This window comes from Schistocerca serialis, chromosome 1, assembly GCF_023864345.2.
Source record: "Schistocerca serialis cubense isolate TAMUIC-IGC-003099 chromosome 1, iqSchSeri2.2, whole genome shotgun sequence".
NCBI lineage: Eukaryota > Metazoa > Arthropoda > Insecta > Orthoptera > Acrididae > Schistocerca > Schistocerca serialis.
The window spans coordinates 806921662-806937910 of record NC_064638.1 but is presented as its reverse complement, the minus strand read 5'-3'; the positions used below and the strand labels follow the sequence as shown (position 1 = coordinate 806937910).

The 16249-nt window shown below is 44.0% G+C and overlaps 1 protein-coding gene and 1 non-coding gene across 2 annotated transcripts in view; one reads left to right on the top strand and one right to left on the bottom strand.

The window, feature by feature from the left end:
- Positions 1-16249, top strand: part of LOC126484065 (uncharacterized) — a 479398-nt gene that overhangs the window by 327780 nt on the left and 135369 nt on the right. The window lies entirely within an intron of this gene.
- Positions 7635-7709, bottom strand: Trnas-cga (transfer RNA serine (anticodon CGA)). Its single transcript has one exon. It is a non-coding gene; the product is annotated as a tRNA-Ser (tRNA).

Sequence of the window (16249 nt, the reverse complement as noted above, 5' to 3'; positions counted from 1 at the left end):
ACGAGGACCTGTCAATACCAACAACTGCACAATTTGGGCTACCGAAAATCCTAGAACTGTCGTGGAAACTCCATTGCATGATGGAAGTTACGGTGAAGTGCGGGTTTACCTCATCAATCGTGATCGGATCCTTTTTCTTCTAGGAAATGCAGGGTGCTGTCTCGCTGATAAACATCTACTAGAATCTTCGACTTTCATGCATTATGACGCTTCAGCTTATATTGCTACACGTGTAAAAGACTTTTTGAGCATGTCGTCTGGTGAGAACAGCGTGCTTCCGTCATGATTGGCCTCCCAAGTTTCCAGAACTCAATCCCTTGAAGTCACAAGTCTGTCACAATCGTCTGACCCCGTTAGGAATGCTAAAGGACAACATCCGACGGCAATTTCTCACAATACATACTGATATGCTGTGGAGTGCTGTTAACAACATTCTCCCACTACTGCAGGTATTGTTGATGACTGACAGTCGATAAGTAGAGCATTTGTTATAAAGAACATCGTCTTTGCTAAAAGTCAGTTGTTGCTTTTGTATCATATGAAGCGCCAACTACTGGTCATTTTGTGCACTTTTTTTTTCAATAAAACCCCATGTCATGTCAAGCCTGTGTGTAAATTTTTGCCTCTCTACCCACCCTACCGTGAAGTACTGAATTTTCAAATGTTAAGAGACTTTTGGGTCAGTCTGCATACGTTGGCCATTCCGGGTGTCTGCCTCCTATATCGCTCGTCCAAAAACTTTCGAGACTGATTATATCCCTGGTTTATAAGCAATGTCAGGGCAGTAACGACGGTGAAAGCTTGAACTAACAACAGCGAACCACAGATGTGCATTCGAACTGTCAGTTGTGAGCAGGGGGTGTTAGTGAGCAGGGGGTGGTTGTGGACGTGCGGCTGGAATGTGTCAAAGTTGTTGTCTCACAAATCGCAATGGAGCAACGTCTCTCAATCAAGTGTTCAAGAAATTTCCCAAAATGTTTTGAAGAAGAGAAAGGTGTGTGCAAAGCTTGTCCCGCACATCTTGACTCCAAAAAGTGAGAAGCCTGCTGCAAATTGACTTAAACGCAAAATGTGGACAGTTCTTTTCTGGATAAGTCATCTCGGGCGACGAGAGTTGCTGTTATACAGACCTCCCACAGAACGATAAACAGCAGAAATTCACATGAGGGGTCAACACTTTGACGACATAACCCGTCATCCAAGCCATTGTGACGTGCGAGTTAAACAACATCCCTCAGAGAGACTTTTCTTGACAGTTTCACATCGTTGTGTGAACGTTATAGGCATTGTACTCAAGTGGGAAGAGACTACGTACAACACCTGAAGCATTAAAATCGTCAGCCTAACTCTTCCCTACTTTTTATTAATCTAGCCTCGAAGCTGTCTGGACTGATGAGGTACGCTGCGTATCGATCAAATTTGTTGATAAACACCAGAAATGATAATAGCGAACGCTGTTCAGCGTGGTAACAAACATGGTTCAAATGGCTCTGAGCACTATGGGACTTAACATCTGAGGCCAGCAGTCCCCTAGAACTTAGAACTACTTAAAGGTAACTAACCTAAGGGCATCACACACATCCATGCCCGAGGCAGGATTAGAACCTGCGACCGTAGCGGTCGCGCGGTTCCAGACTGAAGCGCCTAGAACTGCTCGGCCACTCCGGCCGGCTAGCGTGGTAACAGTTTTCGACTATTGTCACTACTATCTCGATCTTGCACCCATCTTTCAGTACTTTTGGTGTACTATAAGGAACCCAGAAGAGTTACTTTCTATAGGTAGAAGGCGGTCCTCCACTTAATTGCCTGTCAGCCCTCTAGGCAAAGAAACAGCAGAAATCTTGAGCGCTATAGTGAGCTGCCGTCCAGAGAAAAAAGTATTCTAGTTTTTATTGACAAGTCGTTTTCTAATATTAACTTAAGAGAAATTTACTCATACGTTCCCACAACTTTATAGCACGTACGGGTAAGAATTTAGCGTGCTTAGAGAAGCTAGACTGTATGTGTGTACTGTGCCAGAAACGACAAAAACCGGAAAACAGAAACCGCCTTTTTTTCATAAGGCTTATTATTAGCTACCTGAATGTTACGTCTCCTACATCGCCTATCACACAGATGCTTTGGAGAAGGTTAAATAAAGAATCGCAGAGCATAAGTTGTGTAATCTCACTGCAAAAATAAAAGTCCGACACCATAGATGAGTGGTCAACGCGTAAGAATGCCATGCGAGGCGCCCGGGTTCGATTCCCGGCCGGTTCGGAGATTTTCTCCGCTCGGGGACTGGATGTTGTGTTATCTTCATAGTTATTGAATCCTAATCGACACACAAGTCGTCAAAATGGCACCAACTCAAAAGACTTGCACCGGGCGGCGGCGCTCCCGGCCTAGCCAAACGCATTGTTACTGGTATCAGGCAAGCGGCTACGGAAGGCGCTAATGGGACAATCGACCCGTACAGTAAATTCGAACTATTCAGATTTTAATGGATTTAGCGTCAATTCAAACCGAGGAAGACCTAAGGAGAAATAAGGCTGCATTCAGAATTCGTCTCCGTTTCGAAACTGCAAGGAACCGCTCATTCTGTTTAACATGTGGTAAGCTACACGTCTTCACCGAACAGATTCCGAGATTCTAGCAGGATACTTTAGTATTACGACCCCCAACACCCCGTAACAGTTGTGTATAGCCGGAGATAGCAGCGCTTTTAAGACACTGCAGTTGTTTACAATAATTAGCTGGCTGCGCTCGGCTGGGCATATGTAAACACCTGTTCTGCACTGCTGCGCCGCAACAGCCGATTCATGGCTGGCGCAATGAAGTTATCGTAACTCGGCGCAGCTCTTGTCTTCTGTTCGCGCCGCTTTTTACATTCTACTTCGTTCCTCCTCTACTGCTGACTCTCACTCGTGCGCAAACACGAGCGCACGAGCACGTTTTATCGTTTCTCCGCGGAGTACCCATGAAATGCCTCCAGCATAATAAATGTGAAGAAGAGTGTAAGCACTAAGTGCTGTTAAGACGTTAATGCTACTAAAGTTCTCGCGACGCGCGGCGACTGCGGCCTGTGGTTTCAACTGTAGTTAGCTTAAGAGACAGACCGCCTGCTCGTTTCCTGTCCACTGGGGCGTCTATCATCCACAAATGCCAGTCGTAGGTTCACTGGGCGCTCTCGTCCTGGGGAATAAGTGCCAGCTTGGTCAGCGCCATGGATAAAAGAATATGCATTTGGAATTTTTCGTCAGAACATAAAAAACCCGTTGAAGCTCGTAGCACTATGTTGTTGTTATTGTTGTTATTGTTGTTGTTACGGTCTACAGCTCGAGGACTGGTTTGGTGCAGTTCTTCACGCAAGTCTGTCCTGTGCAAGTCTCTTCATCTGCACATAACTACAGCAACCTACATTGATTTGAACCTGGTTACAGACGTTAAAGTAACCTCTGGCGTGCCACAGGGGAGTGTTATGGGACCATTGCTTTTCACAATATATATAAATGACCTTGTAGGTAGTGTCGGAAGTTGCATGCGGCTTTTCGCGGACGATGCTGTAGTATACAGAGAAGTTGCAGCATTAGAAAATTGCAGCGAAATGCAGGAAGATCTGCAGCGGATAGGCACTTGGTGCAGGGAGTGGCAACTGACCCTTAACATAGCCAAATGTAATGTATTGCGAATACATAGAAAGAAAGATGCTTTACTGTATGATTATATGATAGCGGAACAAACACTGGTAGCAGTTACTTCTGTAAAATATCTGGGGGTATGCGTACGGAACGATTTGTAGTGGAATGACCATATAAAATTAGTTGTTGGTAAGGCGGGTGCCAGGTTGAGGTTCATTGGGAGAGTCTTTAGAAAAGGTAGTCCATCAGCAAAGGAGGTGGCTTACAAAACACTCGTTCGACCTATACTTGAGTACTGCTCATCAGTGTGGGATCCGTACCAGGTCGGGTTGACAGAGGAGATAGAGAAGATCCAAAGAAGAGCGACGCGTTTCGTCACAGAGTTATTTGGTAAGCGTGATAGCGTTACGGAAATGTTTAGCAAACTCAAGTGGCAGACTCTGCAAGAGAGGCGCTCTGCATCGCGGTGTAGCTTGCTGTCCGGTTTTCGAGAGGGTGCGTTTCTGGATGAGGTATCGAATATATTGCTTCCCCCTACTTATACCCCCCGAGGAGATCACGAATGTAGAGTTGAAGAGATTCGAGCGCGCACGGAGGCAGTCGTTCTTCCCGCGAACCATACGCGACTGGAACAGGAAAGGGAGGTAATGACAGTGGCACGTAAAGTGCCCTCCGCCACACACCGTTGGGTGGCTTGCGGAGTATAAATGTAGATGTAAATGTAGATGTACCGTATTCCAACCTTGGTCTCCCTCCACCTATCGATCGATACCTTTTTTTTAGTCAAGTTGTGCCTACATTCGTTTTCTTCCAGATTCGATTTAGTATCTCTTCATTAGTTATTCGATCTACCCATCTCATCTTCAGGATTCTTCTGTTGGATCACATTTCAAAAGCTTTTATAAGAGGGCGAGCAAAAAGTTCCCGTTCGATGGCCGTATAGTCCAGAATTGGTATGCCAATCAGACAAAATCACAGTGAGCATTGAGGCAGTCGTCCCACCGACGGATCAGCTTGAAGATATTCGTTTGGTGGAACACCATATCCTCCTGCGTGAAGAAGCCCGTAACTGCCGGCTGCACGTCCTCGCCCGACAGGATTGTTGATCCCTCAAGGCGTTTTTTAGGGGACCAAAGGCGTGATAATCGCATGGGAGAGATCAGGAGTACAGAGCGGTGCTCGAGTGTCTTCCACTTGACTTGGTGTCACTTCTGCCTTACATCTGAAATACGGAGACTGCGTTATCATGAAGCAGCAGCACGGAACTGGCCGTGCCATTGCACAACGATGATTTTCGACAGACATGCTCCCGCATTCTTCTTTCTTCGGTGCATGTCTACCGTTGTTCGTTCTTCGGTAGGCAAGAATAACAGCACGTTGGTCCTGTTTGGACGCGTTTCGTAATAACGTCTCTATAGATCACGTTCCCGCACGTCGGAAAGACATAAATGGCACACTATTTCCTTGCCAACATGTCTTTTCTTATATGAACGCATCGAACTCGCGCTGCGCTGCACATACCGTGCAGCAACGGCCCCATGCCGAAATTTTTGATCGCCCCTTATACTCTGAGGCGCTAAAGGAACTGGATAGGCATGCGTATTCAAATACAGAGATATGTAATCGCCTATATAAGACAACAAGTGCCTGTTGCAGTTGTTAGATAGTTTACTGCTGCTATAATGACAGTTTATCAAGATTTAGCTGAGTTTAAACGTGGTGTTACAGTCGGCGCACGAGTGATGTGACACAGCATCTCCGAGGTAGCGATAAAGTGGGTATTTTCCCGTACGATCATTTCACGAGTGTACCGTTAATATCAGGAAACCGGGAAACCATCAAATCTCCGACATCGCTGCGGCCGGAAAAAGATCCTGCAAGAAGGGACCAACGACGACTGAAGAGAATCGTTCAACGTGACGGAAGTGCAAACCCTCCGTAAATTGCAGCAGATTTCAATCGACTCGGACAGTTCCAGCAGGGCAAAGCGATACACCACGCGTCCAGAATTGCTACTGAGTGGCTCCAGGAGTGTTGTTCTGAGTTTAAACACTTCCGCTGCCCAAAAAACTCCCCAGACATGAACATCTGGGATGGCTTGCAAAGTGCTGTTGAGAAGATATCTCCACCCTCCCGTACTCTTAGGGATTTATGGACAGCCTTGCAGGATTCGTTGTGTCAATTCCCTCCAGAACTGCTTGAGACATTAGTCGAGTCCATGCCACGTTGTGTTGCGGCACTTCTGCGTGATCGCAGGGCCTTTCACGTTATTAGACAGGTGTACCAGTTTCTTTGGCTCTTCAGTGTACAATACGAGGTCATACCTTCAGAATTAAAAACAAAGCGTGAAATTAACCAGCGTTGTCTCCTGAATAGAACTAAATTCAAATTAGGAAAGTATTAAGTATAGTGAAGAACACAAATGATTTGCTAAAGACTTAGGAGAACTACCCAAAAACTATGATAGCTGCTGATGACTGATAAAAAGTCTAAACACGTCCATACTAGACACAGATAGAAGAACTCTGGAACGGACTTATATCTGATTTGTAGCAAAGAGCTTACATCGTGAATGAGATTTTCACTCTGCAGCGCAGTGTGCGCTGATATGAAACTTCCTCGCAGGCTATAACTGTGTGCCAGACCGAGACCCGAACTCGGGACCTTTGCCTTTCGCAGGCAACTGCTCTACCAAGTGAGCTACCCAAGCAAGACTCACGACCCCTCTCCGCAATATCCTTTCTTCCAGTAGTGCCGGTTCTGCGAGGTTTCGCAGAAGAGCTTCTGTGAAGTTTGGAAGGTAGGAGACGAGGTACTGGCAGAATTGAAGTTGTAAGGAGGGCTTGTGAATCGTGCCTGGGTAGCTCATATGTTAGAGCACTTGCCCGCGAAAGGCAAAGGTCTCGAGTTCGAGTCTCGATCCGGCACACAGTCTTAATCTGCCAGTAAGCTTCAGCTTACCTCTTAATTTTACAAACTAATAACAATGACGTGCATTTCCAACTATTAAAAATGACTTGCAAGTACGACAAGCAGAGATCAAAGGGCGCACACTAAATGCAACTCTGTGTATAAAATTCCTAGTGTCCAGATAGTTAGTAGACACTAGTACATTAACTAGCCAACCAAGAAGCTTAGTTTTGTCTGCTTTGCACTTATAAATCTTTCTCATGATGCTGACATGCAGACAGGATTATCTATTCAGTTCCCAGGGATTATCTTCAGTTCCCAGCCAAGGTTTAGTTTGCAATAACAATGAATGCGAATCAAGAAAGAGGAAAAGAGGTGATGGACAATAAAGGAAGGGGTAGGAGATAGACAGAGAGAGGAGGAATAGGGAATGAACAGAGAGAGGGCGAGGAGGGGATGGACAGAAAGAGAAGGGGATTAGGACGTGTATTCAGTTCCTATACACATTCACCAATAGCGAAGCATTGCCGGGTTCGCTAGTGTTGTAACAAGTTCGCTAACCGAGAGTTTTAAAAGCCGCTTGAGGGACCTTGAGGTTTCTTCACTCACTTTCCAAATCGTTTACTACCGAGTGAAATACGTGATTAATGATAAGAACACATTTTGTATGAAATGTGATACTTGCAAGCCCAATACTTATAAGGTCAAAATAATTTACATATAGACTTTGCGGCTTGATCATGACGTTTTCTATTCTGATGAAAACTTATTAGCAGGATGTGATTCCGGCAAAATCAAGGCAGAAAGTCAAAATCCGCAGATATTCAGAAGTAAAGGAACAGAATACCTAATTAGCCATTCACTCTAAAATTTATTACAATAGCAGTACTTCGCGATGTATATTGTAGTTAACTGTAATACCCATATGAAACATGTTTTAAGTTTCCAGTATACGAGTATAGATTTCTGATACTATTCTCCGAAATCGGTAAAGATATAGAAAAAGCAATGTGGCAAGGCAAAAGCAGTCGCTTACTAGAATGAGATTTTCACTCTGCAGCGAAGTGTGCGCTGATATGAAACTTCCTGGCAGATTAAAACTGTGTGCCGGGCCGAGACTCGAACTCGGGACCTTTGCCTTTCGCGGGCAAGTGCTCTACCAACTGAGCTACCCAAGCACGACTCACGCCTCGTCCTCACAGATTTACTTCTGCCAGTACTTCGTCTCCTACCTTCCAAACTTTACAGAAGCTTTCCTGCGAAACTTGCAGAACTAGCACTCCTGAAAGAAAGGATACTGCGGAGACATGGCTTAGTCACAGCCTGGGGGATATTTCCAGAATGAGATTTTCACTCTGCAGCGGAGTGTGCGCTGATATGAAACTTCCTGACAGATTAAAACTGTGTACCGGGCCGTGTTTTGAGGCGCCTCCAGACAGCAGCAGTCTAACAATGTAAGATTAAGTCTTCAAAATACAATGTAAAGAATTTCATATTTCTTATAAAATATACATAAAGTGGTAAACTGTTAACGTTACAGTGATAATGTCATCGTACATAGAGATTAAAAATATGAAAATCGTATTATGTGACTTACAATGATATATCTTCAATGATCACCGAATGTGTGTTAAGCAGCTCGAGGTCTGTGTTATGGTCAAATGTATTAAGGCTGTTATCTGAGTCATGATCATCGTTACGATAAGTATAGCATATTGACGCATTATATAAAACTTTTTGTACAAAACGCGCTGGTGAGCCCTATTTTAATCTATTGCGGCATCTTGAAGCGTAATATCACGTATAATTGTGTAACAGATAAAAAAATATAAAAAATACCAATGTGGTACATAAAAAACATTACAAAGCTTGCCTGCAATGGTTGTTCCTCCATGTTGCTGTATAACTTCACTCGTTTCTACTTTCCTGAAGCCTCTTACTCATGATGGAATTGACGGAACTCGGCTTATGACTGATGAACGATGAGATCGAGCACATGCAAAGTACCTCACAGTAGCTTACTATCATATTTACAGTATAAATTGTTTGAAGATGCTAGCATGTACCTTTGAAAAAAACTCACGTGATGCATTAGTATTATTTCACAAATTCAAAAAAAACTCAATAACAAGCAATACGCCTTCCATTCAATAGAAAACGTCTTGAATTACGAGGGTGTGCTTAAAAGAAATGCCTTCGACTTTTTTACGCGGAAGCTCTTAAAGATTTTTAAATGAAACAGACTTTATTAACATTCTGTATCTTTATTCTTCATGTCTGCATACTTATTTCTCAATATAGTCACCTTGGTGACGAACATATTTCTCCCAAAGAGAGACCAGTTTGTAGATACGTCACTGTAGAATGTTTGACTCTGTCAACAGAGTCACAAGTTCGGCTTTACTTGCACCGCTTCATCATTATTAAAGTGAAGTCATCGAGATGTTCTTTAAGTTTTGGAAACAGGTATAAATCGGATGGAGCCACATCGGGGTTGTATGGAGAATGATCAGTGACAATGAACCCAAGGTTACGGATTGTTGCAGATGTCGCGGGGCTCGTGTATGTTCTGGCATTGTCGTAGTGAAGTGTCCATTGAAGGAGAGGATGTTCCATATGTGGGCGAACTCTTCGAATCCGTGCTTTCAGTTTCCTGAGTTGTTTATCACGCACCGACATAGTTACGTTACTACAATTTGAAGTCCGCTAGCAGCAGAGGTTTGCAACTTACGTTAGTAAAGTGGGGAAGTCGGCCGAGTAATATGCACGACATGTAATACCTCGACTGATTTTCAGAACAGAACATTCGGAGATACTGTATTACTATTTAGCACGCCCTCGTAATTTTTGACCGCTAAATTCTATTCTGGGATAATCTTTTGTCACTATTATAACAGGTGTCCCATTTCACCGTTACTTGATAGTCTCTGTGATATCCGTAACACTCGAGGCTACATGGAAAATATGTAGGATATTAACACCAGATTTCAAACGCAGCCACTCGTTTGCTTGCTTGAGACCACTAAATAAGTCGGGTGAGCATCGAACAGATAATGCGATCTCGTTAGAGAGTACGGCTGACATACAGGGGTTGGACTAAAATATGGAAACATGGCGAGAAAAGCGTGTTTGAACGTAAATACATAGCCTGTTGGTTGTTCTGTTGTGGTTGGCTACGAACACCACCTGTGCAGTGTCCTCAGTAAGTTGTAAATGTCAGTCGTGGTCAGAACACTGTTCTGTGTACTTGCGAGTTCCACGTTTATGATGCTTGAGTTAATGCTATGGACCCTCATGAAAGCCCTTTTAATTGAACAATTAAATTTAATTGATGTTGGTGGCTTATACTTTGTAAGAACTGTTAACGTATATGATTTAAGTTCCATTAACGTGATATAGCATTCATAACGGCTCATTACAGTACTTATTAACTTCTATGGCTTAAGACTGAGTGTGTTTTTTTGCGTTAGTAGCAGGTCAGTTACTCCCTTTAGTAGTTACGCATTAAGATACCACTTACATCTGGTTTCGATCAAGGAGTACATTTACCGATCTGTATTTTGATTTCAATGAATTCCTTCATCTTGACGAAGGTACTAAGATAAAGATTTCATAACCTCTCTACTATATTTGTTTCTGTATGAAATTTAGCCCAACTTTACCTCCCACTATGTATTCACAAACTGTTATCCAACTTACACTCATATGCTAACCTTTGACTAAGCTGAACCTAATTTGAACTGAACTGTAACTAATCTGAATACAGCTTGTCTTTGAATTAAACGCACAACGGAAGTAAAAACAATTGTTTGGCCCTAATCAAAATTTCCACGTACCTCGAGTCTTGACAACATTGTTGCAGATCTCTAGAAAGCACAACAGGAAACAGCAAGCAGGCAGCGGCTAAGCTACATTTCTGTTTCTAAATACACATTCAAACTGTTGCATGCGGTAATGCGTAATGATAAACAGTGTGGTGGGAAGAGTAACCATTCCTATGAAATGATATTCCAAGACAACTATTTTAGAATGAAATATATATTTAAAAAGACAGAGTAAAGATTCGCGTGATCTTCACACGTAACATTGGTCTGAACAATACTATGCTTAACAAAGTGAACAATTATTTAAAGAGGGTACAATGTTAACAGAGAATTTCTATAAAAATCAAACAGCTTAATCATTTAATATGTTAATACATGACTAAGGGAAGCGGGGTGATCTTTCTTTCAGGGCTGAGCAAGTTAACTGGCTGGCGATAATCATTCCGACAAATTAGGTGTGCAGTGGTACAGTCTTACCTCACTCTTCTTCTCTTCAAGAACAATCACATTCTTCAAAATTAATATTCCTTTCACCTCTCATTATAAACATTATACGCGTAATCATCCTTGCTGTCATGTCTTTGAAAGACACAATCGCAAGTCCACACAGCACTACTAAATACTTCCATCAGCTACCGCACTTCGTCTAAGAATGTGTAAGACTGCGCAGAAGCGAAGACTGTGCCACGACAAGACCAAAGATACCAAAGATTGTTTAACAGTAACGTAACTTGTTCTCTCTCTGACGTGCACATCGATGACATAACATACACTACTGACCATTAAAATTGCAACATCAAGAAGAAATGCAGATGATAAGCGGGTATTCATTGGACAAATATATTATACTAGAACTGATACGTAATTACATTTTCACGCAGTTTGGATGCATAGATCTTGAGAAATCAGTACCCAGAACAACCACCTCTGGCCGTAATAACGGCCTTGATACGCCTGGGCATTGAGTCAGAGCCTGGATGGCGTGTGCAGGTACAGCTGCCCATGCAGCTTCAACATGATACCACAGTTCATCAAGAGTAGTGACTGGCGTATTGTGACGAGCCAGTTGCTCGGCCACCAGACGTTTTCAGTTGGTGAGAGATCTGGAGAATGTGCTGGCCAGAGCAGCAGTCGAACATTTTCTGTATCCAGCAAGGTCCGTACAGGACCTGCAACATGCGGTTGTGCATTATCCTGCTGAAATGTAGGATTTCGCAGGGGTCGAATGAATGATAGAGCCACGGGTCGTAACACATCTGGAATGTAACGTCCACTGTTCAAAGTGCCGTCAATGCGAACAAGAGGTGACAGTGACGTGTAACCAATGGCACCCCATACCATCACGCCGGGTGATACGCCAGTATGGCGATGACAAATACATGCTTCCAGTGTGCGTTCACAGCGATGTCGCCGAACACGGATGCGACCATCATGATGCTGTAAACAGAACCTGGATTCATCCGAAAAAATGACGTTTTGCCATTCGTGCACCCAGGTTCGTCGTTGAGTACACCATCGCAGACGCTGCTGTCTGTGATGCAGCGTCAAGGGTAACTGCAGCCACGGTTTCCGAGCTGATAGTCCATGCTGCTGCAAACGTCGTCGAACTGTTCGTGCAGATGGTTGTTGTCTTGCAAACGTCCCCATCTGTTGACTCAGGGATCGCGACGTGGCTGCACCATCCGTTACAGCCATGCGATAAGATGCCTGTCATTTCGACTGCTAGTGATACGAGGCCGTTGGGATCCAGCACGGCGTTCCGTATTACCCTCCTGAACCCACCGATTCCATATTCTGCTAACAGTCATTGGATCTCGGCCAACGCGAGCAGCAATGTCGCAATACGATAAACCGCAATCGCGATAGGCTACAATCCGATCTTTATCAAAGTCCGAAACGTGATGCTACGCATTTCTCCTCCTTACACGAAGCATCACAACAACGTTTCACCAGGCAACGCCGGTCAGCACGTTGTAGGTGTCGCCATCTTGTGTGAATGCTCTGAAAAGCTAATCATTTGCATATCACAGCATCTTCTTCGTGTCGGTTAAATTTCGCCTCTATAGCACGTCAACTTCGTGGTGTAGCAATTGTAATGGCCAGTAGTGTACAATACAAAATGGCATGACCACCTTACATTATAATTTGTACTGTTTAAGCCGAGCATGCTTCTGCGCTGTGTGTTGTATAGAATAGGAACGGCATTTTTTATAATGTGACAGGTATGTTGATGCCATGGCTGTGATAGATTACTTCATAACAAGCCGAATGGGTGTAGTGCTTTCATATTCATGCACTCATATTTTGTAATTAATAATAATTATTGCACTTTCGTCCATTTTGTTTTGTGAAAATCTGATGATGTCTTTACATCTACTAGAATAAAGACAATTTTAAGGTGTAACCTGTCAATTATTAATAACAGTAGAATCACCTTCGTCTTGTGAGACCAGAATGTTATTTAATAAAAGTAAATTCGTATGTGTGACATAAGCTCATCGGACAAAAAATTAGTAGCCCCTAGAAAAATCATTACGAGCATCATTTAACAGCGTGTGCTTCCGCCCCTGGACTTGATTATCATCTGAATTCGGTTAGGAAGTGATTCCACAAGGTTCTGCAGGTACGTCGTGTCCAGCTTAAGCCATTCGCTGAGGATTTGATAGCGCAATTCCACCAAATTATGCGGATGCTGATGTCTGCGTTTTACACATTGTTGCAACACGTCCTACAGATTTTCTACGCGATTCACGTCAGTTGATACTGCACGCTGATCGAGATGTAATTGCTTGGGGAGTGTTCAGAAAACCGTTCACATTTTCTTGCAGTCTGATGAACTTTGCTGCTTTCGTCTTTATATACCTGTGTGAGCAACGGCTTCTTGCAAGGTAACCGACTCCAAATGTTCTTTGTGTGCAGTTTCCGTTTCAATGTTCTCTCGCTAACAGGCAGCAGTTCCTTCGGGTTTGCAAGTGACCTTGATTCATAAGCCGTGATACGCTTCTCCGGTCCCTCTCAGTCAGAATCTTTTTCCGACCATAGTTCTAACACCGTGTTTCGTTGCCACGTATGTTACATCACTGATTGTGGACACGAACAATCCGTTGGGGAATACCAACAAATCCAGCAACTTCACACTCTGTAAGGCCATGGGCACGGCCAAGCACTATTTTCTTTTTTTGCCATTCTGTGACGTTTATGTACAATGTCCGTCTGAAACACGAATGTCTTACCGATAGTGTCTGATGCTCACGTAGAGGAAGTGCGCGCACGGTTGACGACGTGACTTGACCGCTGCGCCATCTGTAAACGCTTAACAATTCGTCTGCTCGTGCACACTGGGATGGCAAATTTTTTGTCCGGAGAGCTTATTTCTCTTTTTTAGGAGAGCTTTTCTTACTATTGCCTGTATGTATACTACATTCTTTATCTCTGCCATCGTCTGTTATTTTACTCCGAAAAAAGTAAAACTCCGAAAATAGCAAAAAAACGGTGTAGCTTCAGTATGTCATTTCCTCGTGTACCGGGTGAGGTGGACCAGTGGTAAGACAATAGATTCGTATTCGGTAGGACCACGGCTCAAATATGGCGTATTGCCATACAGATGTTGATTTTTTCATCATTTCCCTAAATCGCTAAAGGCGAATGTCGGGATGGCTCCTTTCAGAGATTGTGCCCCATCATCAATGACCTGATCGGCGATGGGACATTAAAGTCAGATCTTGCTCCCCTCACTTCATTTTCTAATCCTATTCCCACAGCATCAACACACTTAATTAGTTGCACTCTGTTACCCATGCTTTATTATACACTGAAGCGCCAAAGAAACTGGTATAGGCACGCGTCTTCAAATACAGGTGTATGTAAACAGGCAGAATATGCTCTGCGGGCGGCAACGCCTATATAAGACAACTAGTGTCTGGCACAGTTGTTAGGTCGGTTACTGCTACCACAATGGCAGGTTATTAAGATTTAAGTGAGTTTGAACGTGGTGTTATAGTCGGCGCACTAGCGATGGGAAACAGGTAGCGATGAAGTGGGGATTTTCCCGTACGACCAGTTCACGTTACCGTGAATATCAGAAATCCGGTAAAACATCAAATCTCCGACATCACTGTGGCCGGAGAAAATCCTGCAAGAATGAGGCCAACGACGACTGAAGAGAATCGTTCAACGTGACAGAAGAGCAATTCTTTCGCAAATTGCTGTAGATTTCAGTGGTGGGCCAACAGCAAGTGTAAGTGTGCGAACAATCCAACGAAACATCGTCGATATGGGCTTTCGGAGCCGAAGGCCCACTCGTGTACTCTTGATGACTGCACGATACAAAGCTTTACGCCTCGCCTGGGCCCGTCAACACCGACACTGGACTGTTGATGACTGGAAACATGTAGCCTGGTCGGACGAGTCTCGTTTAAAATTGTATCGAGTGTACGGGTATGGAGACAACCTCATCAATCCATGGGCCCTGCATGTCATCAGGTGACTGTTGAAGCTAGTGGAGGCTCAGTAATAGTGCAGTTGGAGTGATATGGGACCCCTGATACGTCTAGATACGACTCTGACGGGTGACATGTACGTAAGCATCCTGTCTGATCACTTGCATCCATTCATGTCCATTGTGCATTCCGACGGACCTGTGCAATTCCAGCAGGACACTACGGCACACCACACGTCCACAATTGCTACAGAGTGGCTCCAGGAACACTCTTCTGATTTTAAACACTTTCGCTGGCCCCCAAACTCCCTAGACATGAACATTATTAAACTTATCTGGGATGCCTCGCAACGTGCTGTTCAGAAGAGATATCCATCTCCTCGTACTCTTACTGCATTATGGACAGCTCTGCAGGCTTCATGGTGTCAATTCTCTCCACACTACTTCAGACCCCAATCGAGTCCATGTCACGTCGTGTTTCGGCACTTCTGGGTGCTCGCGGGAACCTTACACGATATTAGGCGGGTCCACCAGTTTCTTTGACTCTTCAGTGTATTTATTTCTCAACATAGTCACCCTGGCGACGAGCGCATTTCTCCCAACGAGAAACTAGTTTTTTGACACCGTCACTGTCGAATGATTGACTTTATTGACGGAGCTACAACCTCAGAGTTGCACCGCTTCAGCACTACCAAACTGAAGACCTCGTAGGTATTTGGTTCAAATGGCTCTGAGCACTATGGGACTTAACATCTGTGGTCATCAGTCCCCTAGAACTTGGAACTACTTAAACCTAACTAACCTAAGGACATGACACACATCCATGCCCGAGGCTGGTTTCGAACCTGCTACCGTAGCGGTCATGGGGTTCCAGACTGAAGTGCCTAGAACCACACGGCCACACTGGCCGGCTGTCGTAGATATTCCCTAAGTTTTGGGGACAGATGAAAATCGGATAAAGCCATGTCGGGACTGTATGAAGGATGATCGATGACAGCCACGCAAGGTACCGGATTGTTGCAGATGTCATGGTGAAGGACAAGGTGATCCGTGTGCGGACGACCTCTTCGAATTCGAAACTAGATTACAGCACGCTGTTTCTCACGCTGCCATGTTACACCCTACAATCGGGAGCCCTCTGGTGGCAGAAGGGTGGAAATATGTAGACATGAAGAATAAAGATGTAGAATGTTAATGACGCTTGTTTCATTTAAAAAAAGTTTAGAGTTTTCACATGAAAAATTCGGAGGCGTTACTTTTCAACACTCCCTCGCAGTATACTGTGAAACTATAATGAAAACGCAGAACTGCTCTGCTAGAACACATAGATGCAAATTTCGTATGTGTGCAGTGAATAGTTTGTCTGCTTGAGACAGTTGAAGGGAACGTAAGATTAAGCTTGCAGTACGTGAGAATGGATAATGGAATGTAGTCGAATTAAGTCGGGTGATGCTGAG